The sequence below is a fragment of the Triturus cristatus genome, chromosome 12 (genome assembly GCF_964204655.1).
Source record: "Triturus cristatus chromosome 12, aTriCri1.1, whole genome shotgun sequence".
NCBI classification, from domain to species: Eukaryota; Metazoa; Chordata; class Amphibia; order Caudata; family Salamandridae; genus Triturus; species Triturus cristatus.
This window is the reverse complement of record NC_140595.1, coordinates 113421585-113441520: the sequence shown is the minus strand read 5'-3', so window position 1 is coordinate 113441520 and position 19936 is coordinate 113421585. Positions and strand designations below refer to the sequence as shown.

Sequence of the window (19936 nt, the reverse complement as noted above, 5' to 3'; positions counted from 1 at the left end):
ACAAGCAACCTAGGACCGGTTTCGGGGTTTCACTCCTCATCAGCCAGGATAGCTTAATTCCAGTGGCACAGTGAGTCCGGGACCCAAGTCTGGGCCTACCCGGCGCACTTAGGGCGAGAAAGCAAAAGACACACAACAGATGGACGGAATGCAGAACAAATCAAAACATTCACCCCCAGTCAAGGGATCTGAGTTAAATCCATCATTCGTTTGCTCACCGTACCACCCCAGTTTAGACCTGGCCATATGCAAATCAGTCTTGACCCTGTGCCTCATGGGAACAGTCCAGCCCAAACTGCCAAGCCAGGTCCTTCCTGGACCAGAAACAAGCATCCTAGGACCGGTTTCGGTGTCATCCCTGATGCAGCAAGGACTTTCAGTACAGTGTATGCCTTTATGTTCGAGGCATGTGGGCTGCTGAATTCATATCTGTGCATAGATCGCCGCCTAGTGTTGGGTCCGGATGTTTGCACGTTGTTGTCCTGGAAGAGTCTTCGAAGTATCCTTGGATAGGTGACTCCTCCCCTGGACTACAGTGCGCATGGGCATCCTCTCCATCCTCAGATTGTTTTTTTCCGCCATTGGGTTCGGATGTGCTATCTTAGCTCAAGTTAGGAAAATATTTGGTCGAGGCCAAAAGGCCTTTAGTTCGCGTCGGTACTGTTTATCGATCGGGTTTCGATAGCATTTTGTTAGTTTTACTAACTTTCAGCACCGACTTCTTTCGCATTTACCTGTCCATCGACTACTTCGACGATGGAATCCAGGACGCCATTCAAAAGGTGTCCGGTATGCAATGCGAAGTACCCACACATCGACGTCCATCCGGTGTGCAACAAATGCCTTTCGCCGGACCACGACGAATCGACATGCATGGCCTGTGCCCGGTTCCGTTCCAAGAAGACTCTAAGGAACCGAAGAGCGGCGAGACTCGAGGCGCGGCACGCTGCACCGGCCCCAACAGACATCTTCGACGAGGCCGACGTCGAAGAATTAGAAGTCATACCCTCCAGTCCCGTTTCCGAACACGACCCCGGATCGGACGAGGGCGACGAGTCACTTTTCCACAGAGGTGAAGACGACACCGAGGTAGGAGACAACGAGGAGGCCTTAGGGGCCGAAGAGAGTAGCTCCAATGATGAACAAGGCCTACCTGTTCAAACCGAAGAAACAACAGCGCCACAGCCTTTGGCTCCGGTCGAGGGATCGCCTTCGGGCCTTACCCGAGACCCATCCCGTAGTTCTTCGGCCCCGCCCTCGGGCCCGGCCTCGGACGTTCAGCGGCAGCCTTTGCTGCATAAGCCAGCTGGTTTCCCTACCACAAAACCGAAACCGAAAGCTGCTCCGGTTCATACGAAACCGAAACTGAAAGTGGCGCTGGTCGGATCGAGGCCTTCCACGCCTTCGACGTCAGCGCAACGCGTCGGCACCGACCGCACCAAGAGGGACTTCGGTGCCGAACTGGAATCGGGCGACATCAGAGTCGACAAACGGAAAAAGGCCATCGGCACCGAGAAACCTACTCGGCTGCCGACGCCAACGACACCGAGGGCAATACCGCCTGCTTCGCCTCGCGTCGCTCCCTCGACGACGCCGATGCCTCACGTGTCGAAGACGTCGACGGTGATCTCCACACCTCGACTCGAGGACCCGCCGGCACCGAAAAAATCCACTCTACAAACCTGCCCGGTGCCAAAGCCTCAAAGACGCCCCAAGTGCGGCCTGCTGCGACGCAAAGCAACAAAACCACGGCGGCCCTCAAAGACCCGTCGGGTTCCGGCCCGATCGGAGCTCCAGCAACCTCTACGGGGCCAGCCAACATTACCTTCGGCTTGCCTCCGTCAACAATCCCGAAGATATTCCAACTCAGGACACGAGTTACCCAGCCTCCGGTTCCACCGGACGGGACGTCTCCGTCACGTGTCATCGACGCCGACACTGGCAGGCTGATTCTCCACGACCGAAGGATAACTTCGGAACCGCCATTGGACCCTTTCAGGATCCCACTAAAAAGGAAGCTGCCTGTGGAATCGGAACCTCTCCTTTATGAACCGTTCCATTCCTCCTACCAGGATACACACCGGTTCTCCCCCACACGCTCCGACACGGATGCATTGGAGGACTACATGGATGACCAAGCACCCTACCATGTAGACACAGACCCTGATGACCAGCAGGACCCTGATCAAACTTGGGGCGACCCTGCAGACCCCAGTGCACCTCTCGATACACAGGACCCACAACTCTATGGGGCAAAAACATCTCCCACGGAGGATACTGCGGCGTTCAACGCTCTTATTGAACGTGCTGCAAATAACCATGGGGTACAGCTTCACTCAGATACCATCGAGGATGACTTTCTAATGGACACTTTTGCATCCTCAGAAAGACATGTAAAAACTCTGCCAATGCTGAAGGGGGTCCTCAGACCAGCTAAGGACATTTTCAAGGAACCCACCAGGGCACGAGTGATAAACCCCAGGATTGATAAAAAATACAGATCAGCACCTGGGGATCCTACTTACATCAAAGGACAATTACCACTCGACTCCATCGTCGTAGCGAATGCTCGCAAGAGGGCACACTCGCAAACGACAGGTGACGCTCCTCCCCCGGACAAAGAGTCCAAGGTGCTAGAGACCTCCGGCAAGCGAGTTGCCGCCCAGGCTGCCAACATATGGCGCATAGCCAACACTCAAGCGCTCCTCGCTCGCTACGATAGAGCGCACTATGACACATTGGAGCAACTACTCCAACATCTCCCTGACCAGTTCAAAGAAGGTGCAGAACTTCTTATCAGAGAGGGACAGCTACTCACAAATGCTTCCATCAAATGTGCACTAGATGCTGCAGACACGGCTGCCAGGGCCATAAACACAAGCGTCATGCTGCGACGACATGCCTGGCTACGAATCTCGGGATTCAAGCCTGAGGTACAAAACAACATACTGAACCAGCCCGTCAACCCCGACTATTTATTCGGCCCAGAGGTTGACACCACCCTCGAAAAGATAAAAAAGGACACGGACACTGCAAAGTCCATGGGCGCCCTCCAAACTCAGTCCTTTCGGAGCGGCTCCTTTCGTCGCCCCGGAAACAAGGGGGCTGGTAGAGGACAGGGGTCACAACAAACGTATAACAAAGGCAATACACAGACCACCTACGATAAAAACACCCGAGGTGGATATCGTGGCTCCAGTACAAAGGGCAGAGGACGTGGCTACGGCAACACTAGGTCCTCCCCCAAGAACAAGCAGTGACGCCCTCTCCCTTCCTCCCGACCACATAACACCTGTCGGGGGAAGACTACAAAGGTTCCTGTCCACGTGGAACTCCATCACCACGGACAGGTGGGTCAAAGATATTGTAAAATACGGTTACTGTCTGGAGTTAACCTCCACTCCACCCACAATACCACCAAGAAACCGTCCTATGTCCTCAGAGCACTTAACGCTCTTACAGCAAGAGGTGCAAAGTATGCTTCTAAAAGGCGCTATAGAGGTCGTCCCCATCCACGAGCAGGGTACGGGGGTTTACTCCCTCTACTTTTTAATTCCGAAAAAGGACGGGTCGCTCAGGCCTATATTAGACCTGAGACCCCTGAACCAGTACATTCTTTCAGAGCACTTTCACATGCTCACCCTACAGAAAGTCCTTCCGCTTCTCAAGCAGGGAGACTTCCTAGCCTCACTGGACCTCAAGGATGCGTACTTTCACATACCCATCCACCCCTCACACAAAAAATACCTCAGGTTCACTGTTCAGGGGCAGCACTATCAGTTCAAAGTCCTTCCCTTCGGCGTGACAACAGCGCCCAGGGTTTTCACGAAGTGCCTAGCTACGGTGGCAGCACATCTACGGAGGCAGCATATACACGTCTACCCCTACCTAGACGACTGGCTCGTTCAAGCGAAGTCAGCCCAGCAATGTGCAAGCCACATGTCCCGCACCATTCACCTTCTTCACAGTCTGGGATTCTCACTAAATTACCCAAAGTCCCATCTCCAGCCCGCACACGTACAACAGTACCTAGGTGCGACTATAGACACTCTGGCGGCCACAGCTCAGCCAAATTTAGTGAGGATCAACAGCATACAACTGCTGATCTCCAAGTTCAAACCCAATCACTCGCTTCCAGCGCGAGTGTTTATGCAGTTGATAGGCATGATGGCCTCCTGCATCTTCATAGTCCCGCACGCGAGGTTACATATGCGCCCACTTCAGGAGTGCCTAGCACGTCAGTGGAATCAGGCTCAAGGACAGTTGAAAGACCTAGTGTTGGTGAGCGGTCGGGCATACAACTCTCTGCATTGGTGGAATCCACAAAACCTTTGCAAGGGCCGACCGTTCCAAGAGCCTGTTCCGCAAATAGTACTGACAGCGGACGCGTCTCTCCAGGGATGGGGAGCTCATGTACTCCACTACACAGTGCAGGGACTATGGACGACACAACAGAAGAAGATGCACATCAACCTTCTGGAACTGATGGCAATCTTCCTGGCCATGAAGGCATTCAAAGTACATCTGTGCAACAAAGTCGTGTTGATCCGGACGGACAACATGACTGCCATGTACTACATACAGAAGCAGGGAGGAACACACTCTCCACAGTTGTCTCATCTGGCTCAGAGCATGTGGAAGTGGGCCATTCAGAGGAACATGTTCCTCATGGCGGAACACCTCCCTGGCAAGGACAACCAGATGGCGGATCTGCTCAGCAGACACAGCCACCAGATGCACGAGTGGGAGTTACACCCATCAGTACTCCAACCGTACTTCCAGCAGTGGGGTCATCCAGAAATAGACCTATTCGCGACAAGCGAAAACGCAAAATGCCAAAGCTTCGCCGCCAGATTCCCACATCCGCAGTCGCAGGGCAATGCGATATGGATGAACTGGTCCGGCAGATTTGCGTACGCTTTTCCCCCAGCGCCGCTGATACCGCTGGTGGCTCGCAAACTACGACAACACTCCCTGACACTCGTCCTAGTTGCTCCCACGTGGGCACGCCAGCCGTGGTACACCACCTTCCTCGAACTTTCCGTGGTGCCGCATCAAAGGCTGCGGATCAAACCCGCGAATTTGACGCAGAACCATGGAGAGGTTCAGCACCCAGATCCGCAACAGCTGAACCTGGCGATCTGGCTCCTGAAGTCCTAGAGTTTGGCTATCTCAACCTGCCACCTGACTGTATGGACATCATCAAGGAGGCCAGGAGACCCACTACCAGGGCTTGCTATGCAGCCAAATGGAAAAGGTTCGTCATTTATTGCGGTAATAATGACATCAACCCGCTGGACGCATCCATCCACAACATCATCTGTTACCTCTTACACCTATACCGATGCAATCTGGCGTACACCTCTATACGTGTCCATTTGACCGCAATATCAGCCTACCTGCAAACCAGGCAGCACCTCTCTCTATTCAGAGTGCCTGCCATCAAAGCATTCTTGGAAGGGCTCAAACGAGTCATTCCACCTAGTCACCCACCGGCTCCAATGTGGAACCTCAACTTGGTCCTCACACGCCTGATGGGTCCACCCTTTGAACCTCTACACTCATGCGAGATTCAATTCCTTACCTGGAAAGTGGCCTTCCTAGTAGCGATCACTTCCCTAAGAAGAGTTAGTGAACTCCAGGCACTAACCGTTCAAGAGCCATTTATTCAGGTTCACGCCAACAGGGTCGTACTACGTACCAACCCCAAATTCATGCCCAAGGTAATATCGCAGTTCCACATGAATCAGACTATTGAACTGCCGGTTTTCTTCCAAAACCCACAAACTGTTGCAGAAAGGGCACTACATACACTAGATGTACGGAGGGCCCTCATGTACTACATCGACAGGACTAAACCATTCAGGAAGACAAAACAACTGTTCGTTGCCTTTGCCCCACACCACAAAGGTAACGCCATCTCCAAAGCAGGGATAGCCAGATGGATAGTTAAGTGTATTCAAATCTGTTATCAAAAGGCAAAACGCACATTAACTATTCCACCACGAGCCCACTCAACACGTAAGTTGGGGGCTTCCATGGCCTTCCTAGGAAATATTCCCCTGCATGATATATGCAGAGCAGCCACATGGTCCACTACACACACATTTACAAAACACTATTGTGTAGATGTGCAGTCAAAACAGCAGGCAGCTGTAGGACAGGCTGTTCTCAAGACACTTTTTCAGACCGCTGCAGCTGGCACGGGTAGCCGCCGCTAATAGAGGGCACTGCTATGTATTCTATGCACAGATATGAATTCAGCAGCCCACATGCCTCGAACTGAATATGCTACTTACCAGTATGCATCTGTTCTTGGCATGTAGGGCTGCTGACATTCATATCGCCCTCCCTCCTCCCCGGCGCCTGTCGCAGCTGCAGCTCTCAGAATTACTGCAAGCATGGTCATCACTTTCTGTATCTACTCCATCACTGCCACAATGGCGAAAAACAATCTGAGGATGGAGAGGATGCCCATGCGCACTGTAGTCCAGGGGAGGAGTCACCTATCCAAGGATACTTCGAAGACTCTTCCAGGACAACAACGTGCAAACATCCGGACCCAACACTAGGCGGCGATCTATGCACAGATATGAATGTCAGCAGCCCTACATGCCAAGAACAGATGCATACTGGTAAGTAGCATATTCATTCATGAACGAACATAAATGGCAGAGTCTACCAGAGAATTAATTCACCTTATTAAATTTCCTTATGTGAACCCCAAGGCAGCAGTATGGTCAGAGAGGATTTCTCAGCAAGAATCAGCCTTCAAAGAGGCACCATATAAGAATGTTGTTTCCCTGTCTCTACATACTAGCTGTCGACTGCTCCTACAAAAGATTAGAAACATCCCCAGATATCAAAGAAATCAAAATGATTTCCCATGTATACAAATTATGGCTTACCCAGCCAGCAGACCTAACCTTTGAGTAACCCTTCTTAGTTAATTTCCTGCCTCAAAGAATATACCTATGTTTCAAGTTAATATCTAAACAAGGGGCAAACTGAGATCCCAAATAGCAGTCAAGAGGCAAACTGAGATCCCGCCCAGTTATGAACCTTGACACACACATTTCCACATTGCAATTTAAATGTAACCATTAATATAGATATCATTTGTGAATATTTATGTTGAAGGCATGTTTGGTTGTAGATAAACATGCCTAGCATAATCCTGCCATCTAGTGTTGGGCTCAGATGTGGGCAAATTGTTTTTCTTCGACAAAAGTCTCTTGTGACACTAGGTAGTGTGACTCCTCCTCTTGCTGGTAATGCGCATGGTCATTAACTCAATTGTTTGATTGTTTTCTTCAACTGTGGTGTTTGGACATGTACTCCTCTGTTCCAGTTCGGCGCTGTCTTCACTCATTTCTTTTAGGCTTTGCTGTTGCTATTAGATCGTGGCTTCTTCTCTCTCTCTCGTCTGTTCAAGGGCATCAACTTCTTTGGGGCAATTTGAGATGGCAGTGGACCTTGTGGGTCTTTGCCCTTTGGGGCGGAGCTTACAACTTTGGTGTTCCCCCGCACCAGGTCCACCTGGTGTTGGAACAGATGCTCTTCTGCTCTCAATGCCACGCCTAGTACCGGTGCATCGACCTCGACCAGGTGTGCAACTTTTGCCTCTCCCCTGAATACGACGAGGCCAGCTGCGAAGACGACTCTGCGTGATTGTCGAGCACCGCGTCTCAAAATGTCTTGCCGCATCATCGAAGAAACACCGTATCTCTTTGGACACAAGAACCTTCAAGAGGAGAAACAGGTGTAGGCGTCAACTGCAGACTATGGAACATTCTCCTCCTCCGACCGCTCAAGCTCTGAGGTCAAAATGCAGAATATCACACCAGGTCAAGCTGTGAGTATTGTGCCCCTTCCACCTCGTCCGACACTAGGACACCACCACAAAGGGTCGCCTACCCATGCCAGACAGGCCAAAATCCACCGCTGGGTGAACAGTGCCTTCGGACCAAGGTGGCACCGACTGGCTGTCTTGAACACGTCTAACTTCGACTCCATGCCAAAAAAACAGCCCATGCCGCACTCTCCCGAACCGACTTCTCCTACATCGGAGCTGAGCCCACCATTAAAGCCGAAATCCTCTGCGTCAAAAACACGGTTCGACCTTAACACCGAAAACACCTACTTCGGTTCTGAAACCATCAGCACTGAAAACCTCCACAGTGGGGCCGGAAACGTTTGCATTCGGCAAATCATCACCCTGTTCCGAACCTGTGGAGCCTGTGCTACACTAGTGGACTAGCAATAGCAAAGCAACAATAAACCATTCTGAAAGGTGTTTCAGAAGGGATATAAGACAGAAACTGCTGTGTTACTTGAAGCTTATCTATGGAACTATATTCTTTAAAATGTTATTTTTCTTGCACCATCATGGTTCCCTCACACTCTTTACAGTTATTTATTCACTGGAACTTCTGTATTCACTGGTACTTCCATCTTCAGTTGATTTGTTGTGCTTCCCACACGTAGACTCGTATCTCATAGCTAACTTTACAAACCACAGTACTTCATTCATCTCAGTATATCTTAGACAGCCTCCAGCCGTCTTTATGACAAGATCTTTTATATGGTGGCTTGTCCATCCTTGCGTTTTACTAGTGCTGTATCTTTTCTGAAAATCAATAGATATGACAAATCAAAAAAGTGAAGTGAGTGATCCACTGTACTTCCTCCTGTTAACCTGGATGATATTCTAAAGACCCTAAATGCAACCACAGTGACATTATGGTGAGTGTAATTATGTGGAATGGTGTGAAGTGCATTTATGTGGATTGTTATGTGGCATAGGGTGTATTAATATGGGGTGTATTTATGTGTTATTGAGTAGTGTGTAATCTGATAGAGACTACTAGCCGCAGATTCCTTCACGTAGAATTATCCCCAGGCGTGAGACTGGATCCGGAAACTTTTTTTGCCACAGCATCCCTGCGCGCCAGGGCGACATCACGCGACTCCACCCAGGCGTCGTCCGTGTACGTGACGTCAGCGAGGTCACATAAGACCCGCCCCGGCGCGCCTACGTCAGTTTTTTTCCTTTTACGTGTGCAACGCGGATCCGATCCTTGCTACGGGCCTGTTAGGGCCCCCTTTTTCTTCCATTTCTTGGTGGAACAGTGTGCGAATGCCTCCCGGCTTTAAATCTTGCACGTCTTATGTCAGCGACGAACCCTCACCTCATTTGTATGTGGTGTTTGGGGGAGGATCACGGCACCACAGGTTGTACGGCGTGCCAACAGTTGAAGCCGAAGTCACAGTGGGAGCGCCGGATGAAACTTCTCTCGGCGCGTCTCTCCAGGTCGACGTCCTCCCCTCGGTCTGCTTCGGTGGACGGCTTCAGATACGGCCGTGGTCGTCGTTCTCTCCTTTCTCCGATGTCACGTGAGCGTCGCTCCCCGGTGGGTAAGTGTCGCAGTTTGTCCCCGGGGGCTGGTTTCCGGCCTACCATGGGCGTGGACTCTCTGCGGGTGATGCGGCCCCGCGTGTCGTCCTATCCACCGTTTCCCGGTGTTGGGGCTTCGAGAGTCCAAATGGAGACATACACGGCGGCTTTGCAGTCCTAACTGGCGTCTCCTCCTCCTTCCCCTCCTGGGGCGTCGGCGGATCCCTCGCCCTGCGCAGGGCCTTCTGCCGCGGCTCCGGCGCCGACTGGTTCGGATCCAGGCTTAGAGGATGTGGTACTGTTGGGGTACGGCACCTCCTTCAGGCCACGCCGTCTCTGCCACGCCGCAAACTCCTGCGGGGGTCCCTGTGGTGTCGCAGGAGATTGCCGGGGCTCAGGTCGCATCCCGAGCCCCTCTCGGTCCTTTGACAAGGTGGTCCTGTCTAAGGCCGAGGTGACGCCGCTACGGCGCCGGCAGCAGCTGGACCGTGCGGAGCCACAGGGGTCGAGGGACCCTCATCGTCCCTCTCCGGGCCCCTCTCGTCCCTCCCCACAGGCGGCTGCCACGTCGGAGTGCGAGTCGGAGGTTGAATCATCCCTGGCGCCGCCACATGGGTTGCCGAGCGATCTTCGCCTCATTCTGGGCCGCGGCTGGCGGAGGGCTTCGTGCCACTCCCCAGGCCTGTCTCGTTCCCCCGCGTAGGTGGCTGCCTCGGTGGGGGTCGGGTCGGCGTCTTTCCAGCGCCGCCCGATGCCGGTGTGGCTCCAGCTCTACTCCGGTCTCCACTCCAGTCTCCGGTGTGGGGTGGCTTGGTGGTACCTTGTCCAGTGACGCTGGCTGGTGCCGACGTCCTACCTCAAGCAGGGGACTGTACGGCTCCACGCAGGGGTCGTACCGCGGATTAGTCTTCGGACGCTTCTTCTCCGGAGGCAGGCTGTATATTGGTGTTGTCCACCCCGGAGACTGGTCGCCGTGTGGTGTCTTTTTCGTCGGCATCGAAGGGCGGCTCCCTGCCCTTCTTGAGGCAGAGGTGTTCGTCGGAACAGCGGCAGGTCCCTCATTCTTCGGCTCCTTCTGACTTGCAGGTCTGGCCCTTGCCCGTCCCGCTTGGCCTCGGGGACGGCCGCCTTAGTTTGCAGCCGTCGCGGAGGAACTGCTTTCTCCACCGCAAGGCCCTACGGAGGCGGGGCGGCCTTTGCTCATGTGGTGTCCACAGCTGTGGGCATCCTGCGCATGGGTGACCCGGTGGCTCACTTTTCCGTCGGACCATCTATTGGATGTCCTCCACCAGCGCTCTGGTGGGAGGGAAATCTTCCTTCCCTTTTAAGGTTCGCTCCTTTCTTCCTTGACTGGGGCTTGGATGCTGCGGTCTCAGGAGACCCGATGCCGCAGCATCTTCTGCGCCGACACCTCCCGGTGCCGCGTGACCTGGCGTCTCTTTCCCTTCACCTCTCAGCCACCAGTCCCCTTTTGTGGACTGCTTTTCCCTCCCTGCCGCCACTGTTGACTCCGCCGTCCCAAGAGGCCGGCGGGCCCTTAACACCTTGTGTGTGCTGGCTAGGGCCTACTCCTGTTTGTGGGACTCGGCTGAATCTCTGGGATCTGTGGCGTCCCAGGAGTCTGGTCCAGTGAACTTACGGCATCATGCTTTGGATGGCCGGGAGCTTGCGGCGTCTATTCTCCGCTCTGCTCTAGACGTCTGAGGTGCTGTGCCAGGCCATGTCTTCCTCACTCGCTCTCCGTCACCATTCTTGGCTTCGGGGCAGAGTATTCCCTGAGAACATTCGGGAGCGACTCATCGACCTTCCGTTTGATGGCAGCCTGTTGTTCCATGCCCCGGCTGACTCCGCCATCCAAAGGCTCTTGGCAGGGCTCCCTCCTCCTCCTCCACCTTATCCTCCTCCGTCCCCTCCTCAGTGACTTCTGAGTTGGGTTGCTTCTGGGCCTTCTTAGGCCGGTTGTTCTAGCTATGGAGTGTTTTCTGGCCGTTTACGTCCTTCCTTGGGACTTTGGCATTGTTGGCTGCTGGACGGCCCTTGTGTTGATGGTGTGTGGATTCTGCACGAGTTGTTGTGCAGACTTGTGTTGATGGTGTGTGGATTCTGCACGAGTTGTTGTGCAGACTTGGCCCTGAGACTGGGCCTTCTGCTTTGCTTGGGCTGCTTGTCAAGCCTTCAGCAGGGGGTGTTTGTTTTTTCTCCGTGGCTCTTTTGTTTTTTCCTCTGCTGCGGAAGTTTTTCCTAAGAGGGTTCCCATATCTTGGGACTTAACGTACCCTATGTGGGGTAGTGGTAGCTATCATATACCTTGCGCTCTGCTAGAGGGTCCTGGTCGCCTTCGGGTGCCTGTTCTCCATGGTGTTTAGGTACGTTGCTTTTGCTTCCTGAGGTCGTGTGCGCGGCCACTCGTAGCGATGTGCCCGGGCGTCTCCTCCTCTCCCTGCTCCTGTCCTGAGGTCTGGGATGATCCTGTGTTCTCCCTTGCCAGGCGTCGCCTACTCGGCCTTCCTGGGGCCTCAGGCTGTTCTTCTTGCTTCTGGCGGCTTGACTGCTGGCGCTGTTCTGGCTGGCAGGCTGCTCTCCATCTGGAGTGGGTTCGCCTTCTTTTCCCTCGTTTCCTTGGGCCCTCTAAGCTTCTTCTTCTTTTGCCTTTCCTGCTTTAGCATTGGGTGGCGGCCTTGTGGGGGAGTGGGGTGCTTCGGCCTCTCTGTCCTTACCCTTGGTTCCTCTGCTGTGAGAGCACGAGCCTCTTCAGCCTTCTTTCCCTCCTACATCCCCTTGGGGTCGGTGGGGTTCTGCTGGTGGGGGGTTCCCTTGGCCTGGCAGGGTCGAGGTTCTACCTGGTCCACAGATCTGGTCCCCTGTGGGGCCCTCTGTTCTGCATTGGCTGGTGGGGTCCTTTCGCAGACCCTCCTTCCCCGTGGGTATTGCTAGGGTATCTATTCTACGTGAAGGAATCTGCGGCTAGTAGTCTCTATAAGATGTACGAGTTACTTACCTTTGGTTACGATGTATCTGGTAGAGACGATTCTAGCTGCAGATTCCTTCACGGCCCGCCCTTCCTCCCCTATTCTGCGAGGACCCTTGGGTTGGTCTTCGGTACTCGCCTCCCGGTGGGGGGCTGTGTCTCCTGTGAGTGCTTTCCTTGTTCTTGACGGGTGACTCCGTCTGTGGCGGTTCATTCCTCCTTTGTTCTTTGGAGGATGGGGTTCTGGTGCTCAGGTGCCCTGCTGCTCTGGCAACTCCAGGTTTGGGGAGGGGGGGGGGGGCTGCTTTCTATCCCTGCCCTCCCTCCCTTCCATTGCTATCCTCTGATTGAGGGTCCTCGGCCATGTCTTGCCCTTGTCCTTGCGGGTGGTTGCCCTCTAGGTTGGGGTGGCTTGGAAGTTCGTTGTCCCCGTCTGTCTTGGGACTAGTTCCATTCCTTGCTCAGGATTTGGGGGGGGGGGGTGGATTTACTATGTGTGCCATGACTGTACGCATGTTCTTGCCTTCGGGGTACAGGGATGGGAGGCTGTCTATGTGCTGACAGAGTGACTGTGCAGGTTTCTGCTTGTTCTTCTTTCTTTCCCTGCCCTTAGGTTCTGCGGTGTTGACACTACTCTGGTGGGGTTCTTAGTTTCTGTTTCTTTCCAATCATTCTGCTCTTCGCACACTGTTCCCAAGCGTCCACAGTTTTTTATCTGGTGGTTCCGCGTTGTGGTGCGGAAAAGTTCTCTAAAGAAAACTGACGTAGGCGCGCCGGGGCGGGTCTTATGTGACCTTGCTGATGTCACGTACGCGGACGACGCCTGGGCGGAGTCGCGTGATGTCGCCCCGCCCCCGGCGTGCAGGGATGCTGTGGCAAAAAAAGTTTCCGGATCCAGTCTCACGCCTGGGTATAATTCTACATGAAGGAATCTGCGGCTAGAATCGTCTCTGCCAGATACATTGTTACCGAAGGTAAGTAACTCGTACATTAGGTGGAGTTGAATAGTGTTATTGAGTGGTATTATGTGGAGTGTAAAAATGTTGTGTGGTGTTATATGGTGGTCTGGTTGAATCATGGTTGTATTGTCACGTCGCCGGCATCCAAGTCTGTACCTATAATAAACTGCTCAAGAATAGCAATTGCAGTACCTTTCGCCACGCAGTTAAAAGACAGTCAGAAGAACATACAGCAAATTATCAAACTGAAAAATAAAGGCTAGAATATTCTGTGTGGAAGTAGGGGATTTCCCCTGTTGTTGCACTATTTTCAAAGAAAAGCAGACGGCTGCCAGTCGTATGGTAAGTGAAAAAATCATGCATCAAGTTTCAGCACATGATTTATCACTCAAAAATCACATTTGAATATATTTCGGAAATCCAGCCATTTTTTCCAAACATCAGATTACAAGCTCTGAAAAGGCACCCATTTCAACTTTAAATAAATAATTTTGCCATACATACGTTAATTTAAACAAACAAATAGTTCCAATTTGAAAGGCTGGGATGCACACTGGAGAGCTACCAGTTTCTCAGGAGCTACTCGTTGGTGAAGCATGATCTTAAACTTTTTTTTAAACTGTTCCCCAAAAGTGGATGGATACAGTATTTTACCGATGGGAAACTGATAAGAGAAGCAACAGAAGGAATAAGCATTGGTACGTGCAGGAAAACAACTGAAGCACCAGCATAATGCAAAAGCAATGCTACACAGCCATACAATCACCCCTAGAAACCATCACGCAAACAAGGCATTGAACATCCTTCAAAGCCTTGTAAGCTTTTAAAAAAGATACCATACACACATCCTCCCAACTGTATAGCAAAAGCTCCAGCTATGGGAGGGAGAGTTTAAAGATTAATCACACCGTGAGGACCCAGAAGATGGCCTGGAAAGGAAGAGCGCACCGCGCTGAATGATTTGGTGGTGGTCCTATTGTACTAGGGTCACCACAGGCTGATTTATGGGCACACATGTTTTTATTAAAGGGCCCCGCAAAGCATTGTGGGGTAAGGTTCCATAGTGCAATGAATATTATAGTACCGGCTCTCACACTGACCTAGGGAGAGCCACAGTAAACTTTGAATTGCATTTTCTTTCCTTTCTGCGGCCCTCCACTGCTTCTCTCTTCTTTTAATGGGTGCACTTCCACGTCCTTTTGTTAATGTTAATGTTAATGTTGTAGACTTGTAAAGCGCACAGCTACCCCAGCAACGGGGCGTCCCGGCGCTGTAGACCGCTGGGGAACCCATCCTGGCTATCCCTGTGAGATGGTCCCTTTCTGGGTATCTCCAAGGTGAAACCAGGCATCCCTTGGCGTCTGTGGGGGGCCGTTGTAGAGATGAGGCAAGCTTAATGCCCAGAGTTGCCGAGTGTGTTCCTGGTTAGAGTAGGTACCGAGGCGAGAATTATCGAGTCCGTTTTTGACCCTGGTCCACGACCCTGCCGCGTCGGGAATTGAACCCTGGTCCCTGGCCGATTCTCTGCTTACGGATCTGCCGCCTCTAACCAGTGAGCCACACCTCTCCACCTTGTTACTGCCGGCAGCCTTTCCTGGTGTTTGCTTCTCCAGCAGAAGCACGTGCAGTCTGTGGATCGGGTTCCTGGCCCCCATTCACATAAATCCGCCCAGAAGCACCTATATTGCATACAGGATGGTGACAGTGTAACGAGGCCAGAGACGGGGGTGTATGGAGCTGTTCTCTTTTTTAGTGGTAAATGGGAGGAGGGAAAAGGGATGGGAGAGGAACACGAGGGACAGGGCACAGTACTCAGAACTCAAAAGTCCAAAGAGCATGTCCCCAGTGAAGCAGTTTGTTTTTCAATTAAGATGCGGCCTAAGAAACAGAGCTGCCGACTTTGAGCCTGGGGAACTGGGTTCGAGTCTTGGGTCGCCTAGTAACACACAAAAACAAAAATGTATCTCATAACAAATAGAATTAAACAATGTTTGAATAGTTAGGGTGAACAACAAACGGGAGCAAAAGAAAACAAGGAGGAGGGAGGGGGAAGTGCACACTACTTGGCACCCATCTGATGTGCAAGAAATGCAAATGTGTGTGTGTTTGCTGGAAAGCGCATACAAGTTGGTGACAGTGTAATGAGGCCCGAGACTAGGGGGTGGGGAAGTGGTGCGTAGGAGGAGGGAAAAAGGGGTGGGGGGGCAACATTTGGGACAGGACACACTGCTCAGAACTTGAGAGTCCAAAAAGCCTGTCCCCAGGTAAGCAGTTTGTTTTTCAAATAAGATGTGGCCTAAGAAACAGAACTGCAGGCTTCGAGTCTGGGAAACTTTTTTTTTTTTTTAAAGTTTTTATTGAAATTAGACAAATCAAATAATACAGATTTTGCGGCTGTGCGATACACAAATGACCAATCAGTAGCAGCATTGTGACATTTCCGGTCCTGAAATAAACAATACCACATCATGAATGCAACCGACAACAAGACCCCATCTACCAATCCATCATCAACACCTGCCCGAACCTGAACCAGGGGGATCCCTGACCCGTGAGGAGTCTGGGAAACTTGGTTTAAGTCTCAGGTCGACTGGTAACACAATTTTTTTCTTTTATAACAAATAGAAATAAACAATGTTTGAACGGTTACAGAATCTGGTGAAAAAACGGGAGCTGAAGAACACAAGGGTGAGGGAGGGGAAGTGCACAGAACAGGTACACGTCTGATGAGCAAGAAACAAAGAAATGCAAATGCTGTGTGTGTTTGCTGGAAAGCCAAAAGTCAACAAAAAGAATAGTGCTCAGGAGCAGTGCAGGAACACAAGTAACGGCGGAAGTGTTCAAGCCCTCATTCTGAATTCTGCAAAAAGAACAATTGATGGACAGAACGCTGAACAGTGTCATGCATTCACCCCAGTACAGAGATCTGGGTCAAAATCCAATCGTTTTTTTGCTCCCCATGCCATTCCAGTTTGAACCCAGCCATATGCAAATCAGTCTTAACCCTGTTCCCCATGGGAACAGTCCAGCCCGAACTGCCAGGCCAGGTCCTCCCTGGACTGAAAACAAGCATCCTAGGACCGGTTTCGTGTTTTAACTTGTCATCAGCCAGGCTAACTTGACTCCAGAGGCATGGAGAGCACCGGACCCACGTCTGGGCATACCCGTCCCAGTTTGGGTGACAAATGCAACAAGAACAAATGATGGACAGAATGCTGAACAATGTCATACATTCGCCCCAGTACAGAGATCTGGGTCTAAATCCATCATTTTTTGCTCCCCATGCCATTCCAGTTGGGGCCCAGCCATATACAAATCAGTCTTGACTGCGCGAAATGGGAACAGTCCAGCCCGAACTCCCAAGCCAGGTCTTCCCTGGACTGGAAACAAGCCTCCTAGGACCGGTTTCAGGATATTGCCCCTCATCAGCCAGGCAAGCTTGACTCCAGTGGCATGGAGAGCACAGAAGCCACGTCTGGGCATACCTGTCCCACTCGGGGTGACAAATGCAAACTGGGTAGCATGGTGAGCATAAGAACAATGGATTGAACCCAGATGTCTTGACTTTGGGTGAACGTTTGATTTTCTCTGCATTCCGTCCATCATCTGTGTGTCTTTTCCATTGTGAATACAGCGTGTCTCGAAGAGACAGCGCAAGCTTTGCCTAGGCGGGACCTAAAAAGAATTTAGTTTTCAGCGAACCCACTGCTCGAGTAATTTGCCAAAGACAATAGACAAGTTACCTGTCCAAGCACTTTGCGGGTGACCTGCATCATCCCTAGAGACTCTCTCCAAGATGGCGAAGAACCTCCATGAAACTGTTGAACATGCATTAAACAATTGAGTTAAACTAACACAAAGGAGCAGCCTATTAGAATGAAGAACTTACATAGCTTGATGAGAACACGGGGGAGGGGTTGGGGAAAGTGAGAAGTTGGGGATTGTGGTTATTTTACGTATATTTTATATTAGCAAAAAAGAGATTGAAACGGGACCCTGACAGCCCACTCTGCTGAGGCACGAGTTTGTCGATGTATGCATGAGAGGGATGACTGTGCAGGTCGGAGTAAGCCTCCCCAGATGTTGCACCAGATGACAATGTAATTTTTCACTCCTTTATGACATGGGCTTTATTGAATTCTGCTCTACTAATAACTAGAAAGGACATTGTTTTTTTACATTTTAAGTAACGTAAGGTCCTACCTCATAATAAGATGCGCCCCCAGGCCACACCAAAAGATACCAAGAAAATATGAAAAAGACCAGAAATGCATGAGATATTGTGACTTTCTGTCTGGGCTCGATAACTGTTATTCTAATAGAAAGACACAGAAAATGTTTTGAGGATATTTGAAACGTCACCTATCTTCCCCTTGGTAACACTGTCCATAGGCATCCATGTTATTAGTAGGGGTTCATAGCGCGGCCACCAAAGGTGCTAGGACCTTCAGTTTTTTGTGGGGAATTGGTCAGTTTTAAGAGTCCTACTTTACCCACCAGTAAATCACCCCCTTCTCTATAAGTGTTACATGAACTGTGCTAGAGTTCGAGCTCCAAACTTACTACCACCACCTCTCGGAGTAAACCTTGGCTGCTCAAGGCAGGTGACGTCGATGGAGAGAATGGCTTCGTTATCCAGCTGAGGACCTGGGACACACCCGAGTAAATCCCCCTCATTCCAGTGCTTAATTTGTGCTGGTGGCTTCTGGTGCTTGGCACCCGCACTTAATTGTCTGCGCCGGCTCTGGTTGCAGACCACCACATGGTGGCGCTGTCTTTTTAATTTTGGGCTGAGCACAACAACCGTGTTTATTAAGTCAATATACGTTGAACATGAATACCAGCCCCTCATGCCGTTATTATCGGTTTGTGCGGCCTGAAATAGTCTGAATTGTCACACTTGTAGGAGGGCGAAGGTTAGGGGTTATGCTGGCTGCAGTTGGCAGTGCTGGCAAGGTGTGGGTGGTGCAGGCTACAGTGGCCTTCCGAGAGGTGCCCTGGCACGTATTTTTTTTTACACATTAAGCGCTGCCTCATTCCCAGGGAGACCGCCTGATCGCTGCATGTGTGTCTTGTACACTTTGTATAGCCTTCACTGCGGCCATCCTGCAACCTGGCAGAGAAGAAAAACGTCTAATTTGATGTAAAGGGCCAGCTTACTCACCAGTGAGCGACGCCGAAGCCTGGATTGAAACGGAAGCGCTCCTGCTCCAGAGCTCGGCCGCAAGCACGCTTGAACTCTCCAGAGGGGACGCGATTTCTATCTCGTCTCCGAGAAGATTTAACCTTCTGTTAAAGGTTTATCCCCTACTAATGAGATTAAACGCTCCCGCTCCTGCCAATTCATTATCTTTTATTGTGTGTGTGTGTCAGAGGCACGACCCTTCCCTCCTCCAATCTTCCTCCCCGCATCTCGGCTTCCTTAATTAAAAGCGCTGCCTGAAATTAATTCTTGGCAGCCGCGCCCGCCACGGTGTCTGCATGCGCTGAGACTGGTGCAGTCTCCGGTCCCGTGAACCGGGCCCTAGGCAGGGAGCCAGACCGAGCCTCCATGCTGCTCCCCGGACGTTTCAGGTTCTGTTCTGTTGTCTTGGGGTGCTTTTGAGCCTGCCTGGCAGATGGGACTAAAGCTGTCCCGCCTGCCTTCATGTCATGCATAAACATCCCCCTCAGTTGCTTTGCGCTGGTCGTCTGTTGTACTGAAGCCTGTGTGATCAGACTCTGGTTCCTGAGTGTAGTAGCTCCAGTGTTGGAGGTGCTGAAGCCACAACAGATCGAAAGTAGTGGGAGCACACTGAGGCAATGGCGGGCTTGGGGGGGTGACCTGTCAGTAGTCTAGGAAAGAAGTTACCTTTCGTGTCTTTTAGTGGCACTGCTCATCGCGCTGTGGTAGGAGAGCTGGGGCCCTCATAACATGGCCAAATAAGCAAGTGACCGTGCAGAAGGCAACAGGTGAGATGGCGAACCTATATGCTAATAGATAAATATATATATATAATAGGTACACATAGAATTCACTTTGTATCATGCAATGACCATCAATTCCTTCACAATTCAAACATGTATATCCTAAAATTACATATAGGCACAAAGAGAGTCTTAGTTGGTGTCTGTTTTATTTCTTTAACATTTCATTTTTATATATATATATCGCAGATCATCATATTGAATGCTTCATTAAAAGAAAGGTTGCTCCAAAGGGAGTGTGATAAAAGGAAAGTGCTTGTGAAGTAGGACAGATATATAGGAGGGAAATCCAGAAGATTTGTTCCTCTGCAGGCGGGTCTTCCTCAGGACAGAAAAATGATATAGAATTGTTCTCCGGGCAAAGTAAGAAATCACTACCTACCATTGACCATATGCAAAGCATTCACTCTGTGCCACTCTCAGGGACCACTCACAATCAGTTGTGTATTGGCACAAGGACTCGTCGTAGATGGATAGCTTGACTTTTATTAAAACACTTAGAAAAAAAAAAGATTTGATCAGAAAAACAATTGAATAAAAGACCTCTTGGTCAAAAGAGATCACAATACAATATTTATATTACATTCAATATTTAAAAACAACATATCAACATACCACAGTTTATACACAAGAGTTTTTATATAG

The 19936-nt window shown here is 51.0% G+C and overlaps 1 protein-coding gene across 1 annotated transcript in view; it reads left to right on the top strand.

The window, feature by feature from the left end:
* Positions 1–19936, top strand: part of INTS3 (integrator complex subunit 3) — a 590139-nt gene that overhangs the window by 367267 nt on the left and 202936 nt on the right. The gene's annotated exons all lie outside the window — the stretch shown is intronic.